Genomic DNA, 12777 nt, shown 5'->3' on the forward strand with positions numbered 1-12777 from the left:
TAGAATAGAGAAATGTGATTTTTTAAATATTTATCTTTTAGTTGTAGTTGTCAATACCTTTATTTTATTTATTTATATGTGGTGCTGAGGATCGAACCCAGGGCCTCGAGTGTGCTAGGTGAGCACTCTACCAATAAGCCACCGCTGAGCCACAACCCCAGCCCCTAAGAAACGTAATTTTTTGATACAGTATTTCTTGAGTTTTTCTACAATCAGCAAAAAGTAAGTCGCCATCTCTTCTTTTCTAATGTCTTAGTGCTCTTTTGTCCTACTGCATCAGTTAAACTCTCCAAGACAAAGTTGGATAGTGATAGTAAAACTTGGCCTGTGGGTCTTTTTTTTTTTTTTTTTACCGATTTTGTGTAATATTCATTGTTATCTTTAGGGAAATTGTTTTTAATTGTGTTTAAGCAACTTCTCCTCTTTTTAAACCCCACTTCCCTTTTAGTTACATATTTATTTTAAGTGTTATTTATTTATCTAGCATTTGTTGCAGCAAGCACTGGTCAGAGCCTGGGAAACCTTGCAGTGAGGTAAGGAGGACTCTAAAGATGGTGACAACATGGCAGTGGAGAGGGGGAGCTGGCCACTTCCCCTGTCACCAATCAAAGGATCAAAGCCGAGTCACATTGGCTGTAAAGTAGAAGATGCACTCAAAACACATCCGAAGTGGGCTGGGCTGGGGCTCCGTGGTAGAGCGCTCGCCTAGCCTGCGTGAGGCACTGGGTTCAATCCTCAGCACCACAGAAAAATAAAATAAAGATTTAAAAAAAAAAACCTACCTGAAGCACCCCACCTGCACAGCGGGCCCACGGTCTGCCTCAAATATTGGCGCTGCTTATAGGCATAATGCAGCCTTCCATAGCACCCCAGCCTGCCGCCTCTGAGGGGCGGGTAATAAAAGGTCCAAACCCTCTCTGTCAAGTCTTTCCTGTTCTTTCTCTGGAATTGGCAAACAGTGTGCTATGGTATTTGCAGCCCTGGAGTTGAACATACATGCTTATTTATTTATTTACTTATTTATGTTTGGAGTTTTAGGGATCAGACCTAGCTGGGGTCTAGAGAAGCACTTTGCCATTGAGCTACACCCCCAGCCCTTGCTTTGATTAGAAACGGATGCTGGATTCTATCAAATGCTCTCTCTGTAGTACAGATGAGTAGGATCATGGTGTTTTCCTATTTTAATTTGATAGAAGTCTTTTCCATGGATTGATCTGGAAATCTGAAAATAAGGCTATGTCCAGTTTTTCTTTTGGCATCTTGTGAGTTACTCTTTGCTAATATTTAGACTTTTTTTTATAAAATTTTCTGTAATTTTTTTTAGGGATACTCTACCACTAGTAGCTACATCTTCAGCCCTTTTTATTTTTATTTATTTGTTTTTTCATTTTTTCTGGGCCAAGGACTGAAATCAGTGCCTTCTGCATGCTAGGCAAATGCTCTGCTGCTGAGCTAAATCCCCCCAAAATCATCTTTATTTTGTGACAGCATCTCACTGATTTCCCCGGGCTGACCTGGAACTTGCAAGGCTCCTGCTTCAGCCTCCTGAGTAGCTGGGATGACAGTTGTGAGCCATTGAGCCCAGCTTCTATCTATATCCTCAAGTGATATAGATCTGTACTTGTCTGTCCTGTATTATCAAGTTTTGGAATTGAAGTCATGAAATCAAATTTACAAATCAAAATCATGAATTAATTGGGGGAGTTTTCTGCAATCTTCCTATGGAATAGTTTAAGCAAGTCAGATATTTCTAAATGTAGAAAAGCTTTTTCATTGTGATTCTTTAAACTTCTGGTTAATTTCTTCTATGATTTTGATTGGTCTTGGTACTGGGGATTAAAACCAGGGATGCTCTGCCACGGAGCCACACCCCGGAGTCTTTTTCATTTTTTTGAGTTGGGGTCTTGCTAAGTTGCTTAGAGCCTCAATAAGTGGCTGAGGCTGGCCTTGATCTTGTGAGCCTCCTGCAGGACAGGCATGCACCAGCAGCACATTTTGCTCTTCTGTAGTCATTCATCAGGATAAGTGAGAAAGATGTGCTTTTTCTCAGGAATCATCCGTTTCCTCTGGGTTTTCTCATCCTGCTTCCCGGAGTGGTGTGTAGAATTCTTATTTTACTCTCTAGGTCTATCCTTTGACCATATCTCCTTTTGTTTGTTCCTAATCTTGTTTACTTTCTGTGTGTTTTAAAATCATTCAGGGGCTGGGGATGTGGCTCAAGCAGTAACGCTCGCCTGGCATGCGCGGGGCACTGGGTTCGATCCTCAGCACCACATAAAAATAAAATAAAGATGTTGTGTCCACCAAAAACTAAAAAATAAATTTTAAAAAAATCATTTAGTTTTCTGGGGGATCATCTCTTTCCCAAAACTCCACTTCCTCATTGAGCCCCATGGCTGCCTCTAATGCTGGTTTTTCTATTTGGTGTTTTCTTTTCTTTTCCGGTGCTGGTGGAGCCTGGGGCTGCCTCCTGTTGGGCCAGCATCTACCCTGAGCCGCTCCCCAGCCCCTGGTTTTCTTATCTCTATATAAATTCCATCTCCCTACAGTTGTTTTGTTCTTTGTCATACTCGTTAAAACAAGTTCTTATTTCCTCTATTTTTGCCTTGGTCTTCAACAATGAGCTCAGGACTGGGGGTACAGAGCCCTTCCCAGTGTATGCCCTGGGTCCAATCCCAGCACCAAAAAAATAAAAATAATAATGAGATAATTGAGGTTTTGAACATTTCTTCACATTTCATTTTCTCCATTTCAATTTTAAAATATGAAATATTCTTTTCCCTGGTTTTTCAGAGAGCCTACAAGTTCCCTTCTATCCTTCCCCATCCCAGACAACCTTGCTAGAAAGCTTGACGTGTATCTTTTTCTTTGTTCTTGATTCTGCTGGATGTACAGTATGTTTTTGTGTTTTCCATTTACTTAAATGGTTTTAGATTCTCTCTCCCCACCCCCTTTCTCTCTCTCTCTCTCTCTCTCTCTCTCTCTCTCTCCTCTCTCTCTCTCTCCCCCTTTTTTAGTACTGGGGACTGAACCTGGGGAGGACCTCAAGCATACTAGGCAAGTGCTCTACCTGTGAGCTAATCTCAAATCCTTTCTCTTTTCTATTTTGAGACAGGATCCCACTGTTGCCGAGGCTGGCCGGATCCTCCCTCCTCAGCCTCCCCCCCCACACACCCAGTAGCTGGGATGACAGGCATGTGCCACTTGTTTCTTTCTCTCTCTGTCGGCATTGTTTTTAGTGTGGGTCAGAATCTACACATTTTTTTTTCTTGAGATATCACTCATGTATCATAAAATTCACCCTTTCCGAGTGTACACTCTGGTGGTTTTTTCTGTGTCCACGAGATAGTGCGGCCATCTCTGCAGTTCAACTTAGAACACTCTTCATTATCTGGAAAGGAAACCCCAGCCCCCTTAGCCGTAGTCACCAGCACGGTTGCCACTCTCCCTTCAGCCCTGGCCAACAATGCTACCCTTCCTGTCCCCACGGAGTGGCCTGTCCTGGATGAGTCACATCGGTTTGTGGCTTTTGTATCTGGCTTCTTTCACTTAGCAGAGTGCTCTCTGGGTTCATCCACGTTGTAGCATGTTGCAGGCATCGTTCCTTTGGTGGCTGGATAACAGTCCACGGGGCATGGACCACGTGTGTCACCCACTCGTCACTGGGCAGACTCGTGGTACTTTCCACTCTGGGGCTAGGCAGAAGCACCTTGAAACATCCACCCACGTTGCTTGATGCCATCTCTCCCTCCCGAAAATACCAACAATAACAGGGCTGCATTGCTTTTGTTTTGTAAGTTTTCTTCTCTTTATGTGATTTTTTTTTTTTTTTTTTTTGGTGCTGGGGATCAAACTCAGGGCCTTATGCATGCAAGACAAGCCCTCTACTAACTGAGCCATATGCCCAGCCCTGATTCTGGTATCTTGAGGGGCCCCTTCCATATCTATTCTCATCTCTGCCTTTCATTTTGGAAGTTTCCCTAAATCTTATATTGGAACGTGGGGTACAGAGCTAACAGTGTTCATGTCAATGGGGAGCTTGATTGCAGGAGATCTTTTCCACAGGGGACCCAATGTCAGCCCTTGGGGGCCACGAGGATGCTCCTGTGTGGGGGCAGCAGGCAGGGGCTTGTTTGGTTGTGTCTCCTTGGGGTGGATAGGGAAGAACCTGGCTCGCTGCCCCTTCTGTCCAATCTTCTGTTCCCAACACCACACCTTGTCCCCCTCCTTACACCCCCCCTCACATTCCTGCAGCCCATTTGGGAGCTAGTGTTCCCAGAGACCCAACTTCCAACCCATTAGGAAGTCCCTGCCCATCTTTTGTTCAAGTCCTGGCTCTCCTCCACAAGGCAGAGGAAGGAGGAAGAGGCCCTCCAGCGCCCAGCTCTTCAGGGTGTCTGACCGCATCTAGGGACCCAGTTAATAAAAGAGCTACTGCTAAAGGCCAGGTGCAGTGGTGCACGCCCGTCCTCCCACCTCCCCCCAGGCGGGAGGACCACAAGTTCAAGGCCAGTCTGGCAACTTAGCAAGGCTTTATCTCAAAATAGAAGATAAGAAAGGCTGGGGATGTAGATCAATGGGTTCAGTCCCCAGTTCAGGGGGCAGAAAAAAAGCTGATAGACAAAAGTGACGGTTTTACTAATCTTACATGCACATGGGAACCTTCACAAGACAGCGAGATCTGAAGAAATCGCCAGAGCACGATGCTCTTATACTTTTTAGACAAATAATCATCTTGGAAAGGGGCGACAGCACAGATGGATCTCTGAACAAGGGTAGTAAATTCAAGGTGTGTTACAAAGCACTGTACAGAAGCTATTGGAAGATAAGGGTTATTCACTCAAGTTCATTACCACTCAGTTATAACCAATCTCCAGTAGTCAAGGCTGTTTCCAAGCTTGCTATGTGAAAGACATCCCTCCCCCAAGAAGCTTTATGGCTTGCTGTGTTTTCAAAGAGTCAGACGCCCCCGCCTGCTGTCACCTTGCTCAAGTGACTTCAGCTTGAAATAGTCAATACTCCAATTAACTCCTTCAACAGCTGTTTATTGAGCATCTACCAAGTGAAAAACACCATGCTGGGTCCTGGCAATATCCTGCTGAGCAGATCTGAGGAGGACTCAGCCTTGTGGAGCTGGAACACTCCGGTTCCTTCTGGAAACTTCCACTTGGGCATAGCTGGGTTTATCCTCCAGGTCCTGTAGTTCCCATCGCTCACTACCTTGCCTTATCTCTAGTCGGTTCTTTTTCCAGCCACCTGTCTTTGTTCGATAGTGGCAAATATTTTCCCCCGTCTATAAATGTAGATCTGTAACAGCAGCAACGACTCCGCCTTTTGTTTTACACCACCCATTCCAGATTAGCTTGACGTTGTAAAATTGCCCCTTGTAAAATCACTCTTTGTTTTTTTTCCCCTTTACCCAGCATTGTAACTTCTGAGAGAAAAGCTCCTTTAAGTGGCTGTGATATTAATTAATAGGGTCGAATATTCCAGGAAGAAAGAATAAAGAAAAAAAAATGGTTTGGAGACCTCCTAATCAGTAACCTTTACTTTAGTTTTTCGGAACCTGGAACACTGGTGGGCTTCAAATAACATCAGGTGTGAGTCCAGGACTTGCTAATACTTTGGTTACATGTTACACGTGGCCTTCCAGAAATGTTCTCTAATTAAAGAGAGAATAATGTTTAACTTGCGTAAAAATAAAGTGTTTATCTAGAGGATTACAGAACATGCCCCAGGGGCCAAAGGTCATTTGTAATCACAGGAATGTTCCCGTACTTTTTGCACGAAGAAGAAAAAACGTCCCCCACGCCCACCAGAATACACATAGTTTAGGACCAGGCACAGTAGCACAGGCCTGTAATCCCAGCTGCAAGGGAGGCAGCAGAAGAATCGCAAATTCAAGGTCAGCCAAGGCAATTCAAAATAAAAAGGACTGGGGATGTAGCTCAGTGGGAGAGCACTCCTGGGTTCAATCCCCAGCAACATACACACACACAGTAGATTAGGGATGTTCAATCTACTGAGCACATATTCACACAGATTAAGCCTCCCTAAACTAAAAACTGATTTTATATCTGTTACTCCATGTGTATATAGTACCCCCCATATATATACACACACACATATATGTATAACACACACACACACACACACACACACACACTTACATAAAATTGTAGGCTAAACTGAGTTCAGTGGTGCATACTGGTAATCCAAGCAGCTCAGGAGGCTGAGACAGAAAGATTGCAAGTTCAAAGCCAACCTCAGTAACCTAGAGAGGCCCTAAGCAACTCAGTGAGACCCTATCTCTAAATAAGAAATATAAAAACACCAGGGAATGTGGCTCAGTGGTTAAGTGCCCCTGGGTAAAATATCTAGTGCCAAAAAAAAAAAAAAAAAATTGTGGCTAAAACTGTGCCTAAGTCTTTAACTATTTTCTTTCATTTTTTTCAATATTTATTTTTTAGTTGTGGTTGGACACAATACTTTATTTATTTTTTATGTGGTCCTGAGGATCGAACGCACCTGCTAGGCGAGTGCTCTACCGCTGAGCCACAACCCCAGCCCCTTTAACTCTTTTCTTAAAATTAAATCCTAGCAACAGAATGTCTGGGTCCAAGGCTACTCACTCAGCTTTTGGATACATGCTGCCTGTTTGCCTTGCAGCCTGGGCTGTGATGCCAGCTCTACAGACTCGGGTGACAAATCCACAGAAACCTGCATGCAGTGGCCTGATAGCCACAGGAACAGCCCAAGCCTCTGGCCCCAGATGGGGAGTAGCCCATGAGGAAGTATTTTCCTGGAACCAGGAGAAAGAGCCAAGAGCCCCTGGTTGGAATAAGGGACGCAGTGGTGGGCTAGAACCTGTCCCTGGGGACTCGGCTGTTCCCGGCACCACTCAGAGACCAAGCACCATTTTCCTCTGGCTGCGCTGGTCAATGTGAAGGACAGCCCCTGAGCCTGGCATGGTTGAAGGGCTGGATCAGTCCACTGCACGGTCACTCCCTGGCTCTGGGCTCTCAGACTTAACTTCTCTGAGCCTTACTTTTCCACGCAGCAAGCAGAGATGATAACAACGCCTGCCTTTTATGTTCAACGTAGGGCTTCGACTTTACGTTTAAGTGTGGGGCATCATAGAACATGACGATGATCCTAAATCCACAGCTGATCTTCGGGAGGGCTTTTCCTGGGCAGGCACTACATTTCTTCTCATCTATATTCACATTCAACAGCCTCACAGAACCTGCTGACACAGTTTTGCTGAGGAGCAAACTCTGAAGCTCCGAGGTTGGGCAAGGCCCAGTCTGCCCAGCTCAGACATAGTGGACCTGGGGTTGAGCCCTGACCTGGGACTCCACAGCTACGCCTGTGGGCACTGTGCGCTCCTGCTCTCGGGGTGCCATGAGGCCCTGGGGGTGCCTTCTTGCAATTTTCACAAAGGCCCCTGTGTCCTAGCAGGGGTCCTCCTGTTCCTTTGATGGTGGAATTTAGACACAGAGTAGTTTTATCACATTAACAACTTAACGTCATAGACCCTAAGTGTGGGTACATACTAATCTCCTCATTCACTGCTAGTGGGCCTGCACAGCATAGGCCCTGATAAGGTCAAGCTCCTGAGCTGCCACAGTTGACCATTTCCTCTGTGGCCCTCGAGGAGGTAGATGCTCTTTCCCCATCCCCAGGCCCCGCCATGTCCACCACTCCTCTGGGCCTGCGCCTCGGTGGTGCGGGGTGGGTTCGGTTCATTCAGGATGTTCTTCCACCTGCCCTGGTGGAGCTGAGGACCACCCAGTTGGAAAGGGGGCTCTGGCCCAGGTGAAGCCCCTCCCTTCCCAGCCGGGGCCTGGTTCTACCTCTGACCTGGTCACCTCATCCCACTTCTTGGGCAAGACCCAATGCCTTCTTCTTCCTTCCCTCTGTTCCCAGCTGGCCTGACCCAGGTCTGTGAGTCTGTGGTGGGGAAACAGCCTGGCACCTCCTCCCACGCCCACCGCCTGGAGGCAAGAGTCCTAAAGCCTTGGCCAATCCCACTCGTCTGACGGCCGCAGATATTGGCCTTGGTCAACACCGAGGATGCTCTGGGTGCCCCTGGGCAGGGCTGGCAGGGAACGGGAAGGGATCAGCTAAGACGAGAGGGAGCCGGCCTCCCCGGGCCCTGTCCACTCTGCCCTGGCTCACAGCAGTCCTGCCCTTCCCGGTCACTGTGGCCCAGGCTCTCCAACCTCGAGGACTGTTCCTGCCCTCTCTGAGTCCTCGTCCCCCTCTCCAGGCCTGGTGTGGTCCTGGACTTGACTTTTGCTTCATTTTCTCTGCACCAGCTTTACCTTCCTCAGGGAAGTCGGAAGGAGGTGACAGGCCCTGAGGTGACAGGACCGAGATCTGATCTGGGTGCCTGCCGAGGGTCTAGTAGCCAGGCCCTGCAGCCAGGCCGGGGGAGCAGGGAGGGTGGATGATCTAGGTTCTGTTCCTCGGTCCCAGTCAGGGTGGGGAGGGCTCCTTCCCCTGGGTGGTGTCTGCTCCCAGAGACACGGAGCCAGGAGGGGCAGGAGGAAGGCCCTGGGAGAGAGGGGAAAGGGCTGCAGGAGGCGCCCACCTCACACCAGTCCAGCTGGGGCACAGGTGGTGCCAGGCCACAGGGGACGGGCAGAGGGGACAGCATAGACTTGGCTCTTGGCTGGCCCCACACATGGCAAAAGCAGGAAACAAGGACCCAGGGTGGACGTCACAGTGAGCAGAGGGAAGCGTGGGGCTCTAGAGACCCCGAGGAGGTGCCCAGTGCTCTGGGAAATCAGGACTTCCAGGAGGAGGTGAGGAGTTCAAGGTCGTACCTGGGTTTCCCCAGAAGTAGGTTTGAACTCTGTGTGTGTGTGTGTGTGTGTGCGTGCGCGCGCACCTCAGCTGCATTAGGCACGTTCAGGGCACTTGCCCCCATCACCACCATCTATCTCCAGAACTTTCTTGTCATTTCAGACTGAAACTCTGTCCTCATTAAACATGAACTCCCTTCCCCTCCCTGAGGCCCTGACCCCCACTCTTCCACTTTCTGATTCTAAGTGCTATGATACGAACTTTGAATATCCCTCAAAGGCCCGTGTGTGTGACAGCTTGGTGCCCACTGGGAGACGGTGGAGACTCTAGCAGGAAAGACCTAGTGGGAAGTCTTAGGTCATTGAGGGCGGCCCTTGAAGGGGACTGTGGGACCCCAGTCTCTTCTTCTTTCTCTCTTTTTTCATCTGGACCATTAACTGAGTGATTTTGCTCCAACACACACTCTTTTTTTTTTTTTAAGAGAGAGAGAGAGAGAATTTCAATATTTATTTTTCAGTTTTCGGCGGACACAACATCTTTGTTTGTATGTGGTGCTGAGGATCGAACCCGGGCCGCACGCATGCCAGGCGAGCGCGCTACCGCTGGAGCCACGTCCCCAGCCCCCAACACACACTCTTTCCATGATGGGCTGCCTTGTCACAGGCCCCAAACAACAAGACCAATCAATAGAGCATGGAAACCCCTTAAACAGAGCCAGAATAAACCTTGTCTCCATGTAAGTTGGTTCTCTTAGGTCTTGCTATGGGATAGCACACTACAGATGGGACGGTGGCGGGGACCCACTATGAGGACAATCATGTAGCATCCGTTCTCTTGTGAGTGACTCATTTCTTTTCGCCTGATGTCTTCAAATCTTATCCACATGGTTATATGTCAACATCTTCTTCCTTTTTAAGACTGAATAACATCCGATTGTACAGACGGACCGCGTTGTGTTTTTCCGTTCATCTGTCATGGACGGGGATGGTTTCCGTCTGTTACGAACATAGATGAACACATAGCTCTTTGAGGTGTTTTTCTTTTTCATAAACTTTTACTTTGGAATGATTTTAGGTTTAAAAAATTGCAAAAATGCACCGAGTTCCCATTTCTCTTCACCCGGCTTCCCTTAAATGCTAACATTTTCCAAAAACATTTCCTGCTTTTTAAATGAACAACCACTGAGACATCTTTTGGTGGCGCCCCAGCAAAGAGAGGTGGCGGAGCCGGGAGATAAGCATCGAGGGCTGGCCAGCTTCAACCCGAGTGGCCGCGTCACTTCTCCCTCTTGACTGTGGGCAGGTCCCTTAGGCCCCCCTCCCCCAGCACTGCCCAGTTCTCTCCTCACCTGGAAAGTGTGGAGAATCATGGCACTTAATTCCTAGGGGCAAATGGGATGGGTGTTTCAATGCACATGAAGAAAAAATCACAAGGCCAGGCACAGGGGCACACGCCTGTAATGCCAGCGGCCCGGGGGGCTGAGGCAGGAGGATCACGGGTTCAAAGGCAGCCTCAGCAATGGTGAGGCACTTAGCCACTCAGTGAGGCCCTGTCTCTAAATAAAATACAGAATAGGGCTGGGGATGGGGCTCAGTGGTTAAGTAGTAGCTCAATCTCCAGTACCAGAGAGAAAGAAAGAAAGAAGGAAGGAAGGAAGGAAGGAAGGAAGGAAGGAAGGAAGGAAGGAAGGAAAAAGAAAAATCACAAATAAGGCCAAGGTGCTTGACAGTGACCCCATGCACCTGAGCTTCTGTTACTGGCCGAACTTGACTCACCTTCCACACAGTGACCCCCATTTCACAGAGTGCCACTGTCTGTCCTGAACTGGGCTGTGACGGATGGCTATTTAGGCTTTGCTATCACAAAGATGCAGCACAGACTCACTTCCTGTGAATTCTCTCGTGTGCTCAAGTTTATCTGCAGGATAGAGTCCCCCAATAAGGTGGCTGCATGGGAGGTGATGGGTGACTTTTACAGCCTCGTCTAACTGCCCTGCTCCAAGGCTGTTCCCCCGCTCGGTCACACCTGCCATGTCCGCACCCACACCCACACCATGACTTCTCAAAATTTGCTCTTTATTAATCTGATAGCAGAGAGGACGTGACTTTGAGGCAGACAGAGGATGTGTTGGCATGGTGATGAGTAAGCCAGGGGCCTGTGGTCTAGGCAACAGGAAATGCTCACGGCCACCCAAAGGCCTACAGAGTTTAGCAGGGAAGGGCTTGTGGCTCCATCTAAGAGGCATGTTTGCTATAACTACAATGAGATCCTGAGGCTGAGTCCTTTATAAAGAAAAGAGGGTTCCTTAGCACACAGCTCAGGAGGTTCAAGGGCATGGCACCCATATCGGCTCTCCTCTGGGTGCATCACGGGGCTTGCTTTTTTTTTTTTTTGTATACTGGGGATGGTGAACCCAGGGGTGCTTTACCACCGAGCCACATCCCTAGCCCTTTTTATTTTTTTATTTCGAGTCAAGGTCTCACTAAATTATTTTGGGCGTACTTCCTACCTCTAAGTTGCTGGGGTTGGCCTTGAACTTGTGATCCTCCTTCCTCAGCCTCCTGAGTTGCTGGGATTGCAGGTATGTGCCACCATGCCCGGGCCAGACCTGCTCTCTTTATGACATTGAGAACTAGTCCTCTGATGAGTGCTAACCAGAGTTCCACAAAGCATGGGGTCCTCTCTAGCGCCCTCAGTGAGCTAAACAACCGCCACTGGACCCCCAACTCCTAACAACCTGTCATCTCTCAGCATCCCTATCCTGGGGACCACCCCTCCATCCCAGGAGCCCTGGGGGACAGACTCAGACCAGGGTCAGGTTGAGCTTTCTTCAGGGCAATAGGCCTTCTAGGCGGGGATGGGAGATGCCCTCCGTGACTGTTTCAGGATCCCCTCTGGCTAATGGCTGAGGCTGGGTCTGGGGGCGGACAGAGTCAGGTGTCTGCGTCTTGGCAGATGAATGGAAACACGGGCACTGGGACAGAGGAAGAGGGACTCCGAGAGGTGAAGGAGGAAGACCCATCAGATCTGAACAGGGCCATGCTTAGAATATTCCCTCCAAAGCTCATTCTGGAGCTTGTTTGTTCCAGAGCTGGGGACGGACTCCGGGCCTCCAGCCTGCCCACAAGTGCCCTGCCTCCCGGCCACAGCCCCGCCCAGGTAGTGCAGGGTGACTGCCTAACAGTCTTAAAAGGTGGAACCTCTGTCCTGGGATTGCTGATTGCAGTAGCAGGTCCTGTTAAACAGGGCAAGTGGGGCCCGATTCCGTCTCTTGCACACTTCCTGGCCCTTCTGCCATTTGGGACTCACCGCTAAGGCCCCCAGCCTGATGATGGCGCCAGGCGCAGGGACTCCCGGAATAGAGCACAGATGCTCTTCCACTGCTCATAATGGACCCAGTCCGTGGCGCTCGCTATAGCCTAGTAAATGGACTGAGACGGTGGGCAGCTGGCTGCAGGGGAGGAAGGCCAGCACAGCCCCCTCTGTGTCCCTCAAGGTCACCTGCTCTTTGGGGCCAGATTGGCAAAGAGCCGATTTCTGAGAAATCGCGGTGTGCTCATGTCTTTGCGTGACTCAGCCACGGGAACAGCCTTGGAGCCCAGAGGGAGGCTGCTCAGCTCCCACCTGGGCAGAGCACAGGGTTGAGATGAGCTCTGGGGATGACAGACATCGGGGCATCGGGAGGTGGCTGGACTCCTGGATCCAGGGCTCCAGGAGGGACCCAGATTGCAGAAGTCCCCGGGGTGAACCTGATGGCTCAGGACCCGGGGAGGCAGACAGGACCAGGGACAGAGCCCTGCGGTGGAAGGCAGGCAGGCAGAGCAAGGCTCTGAGCCGGGTCAGGTGCGTGGGGTTGGGGGAGGAAGCTGGTGGGCAGAGGGCAGAGGGAGGAGAGGTCTGTGTGCCAAGCTTCCTTTTTTTTTTTTTTAAAGGTGAATTCTATCTCCACATGAACCTTTTTTTTAA

At 49.1% G+C, this 12777-nt stretch overlaps 1 long non-coding RNA gene across 4 annotated transcripts in view; it reads right to left on the bottom strand.

The window, feature by feature from the left end:
• Window positions 1–9314: 9314 nt before the first annotated feature.
• The window catches only part of LOC107157376, a 5256-nt gene continuing 1793 nt past the window's right edge, over window positions 9315–12777 (bottom strand). For 2 of the 4 annotated variants that reach the window (XR_007351350.1, XR_001505496.2), the window contains 2 exons: window positions 10587–10728; window positions 9316–9806 (listed from right to left, as the gene is read on the bottom strand). This is a non-coding gene — a long non-coding RNA (uncharacterized LOC107157376). Of the gene's footprint in view, window positions 9807–10586; window positions 10729–12120; window positions 12231–12777 lie in introns of all 4 variants that reach the window. The other 2 variants (XR_007351348.1, XR_001505498.2) reach the window with 2 other exon arrangements.

This window comes from Marmota marmota, unplaced genomic scaffold, assembly GCF_001458135.2.
Source record: "Marmota marmota marmota unplaced genomic scaffold, marMar, whole genome shotgun sequence".
Taxonomy (NCBI): Eukaryota; Metazoa; Chordata; class Mammalia; order Rodentia; family Sciuridae; genus Marmota; species Marmota marmota.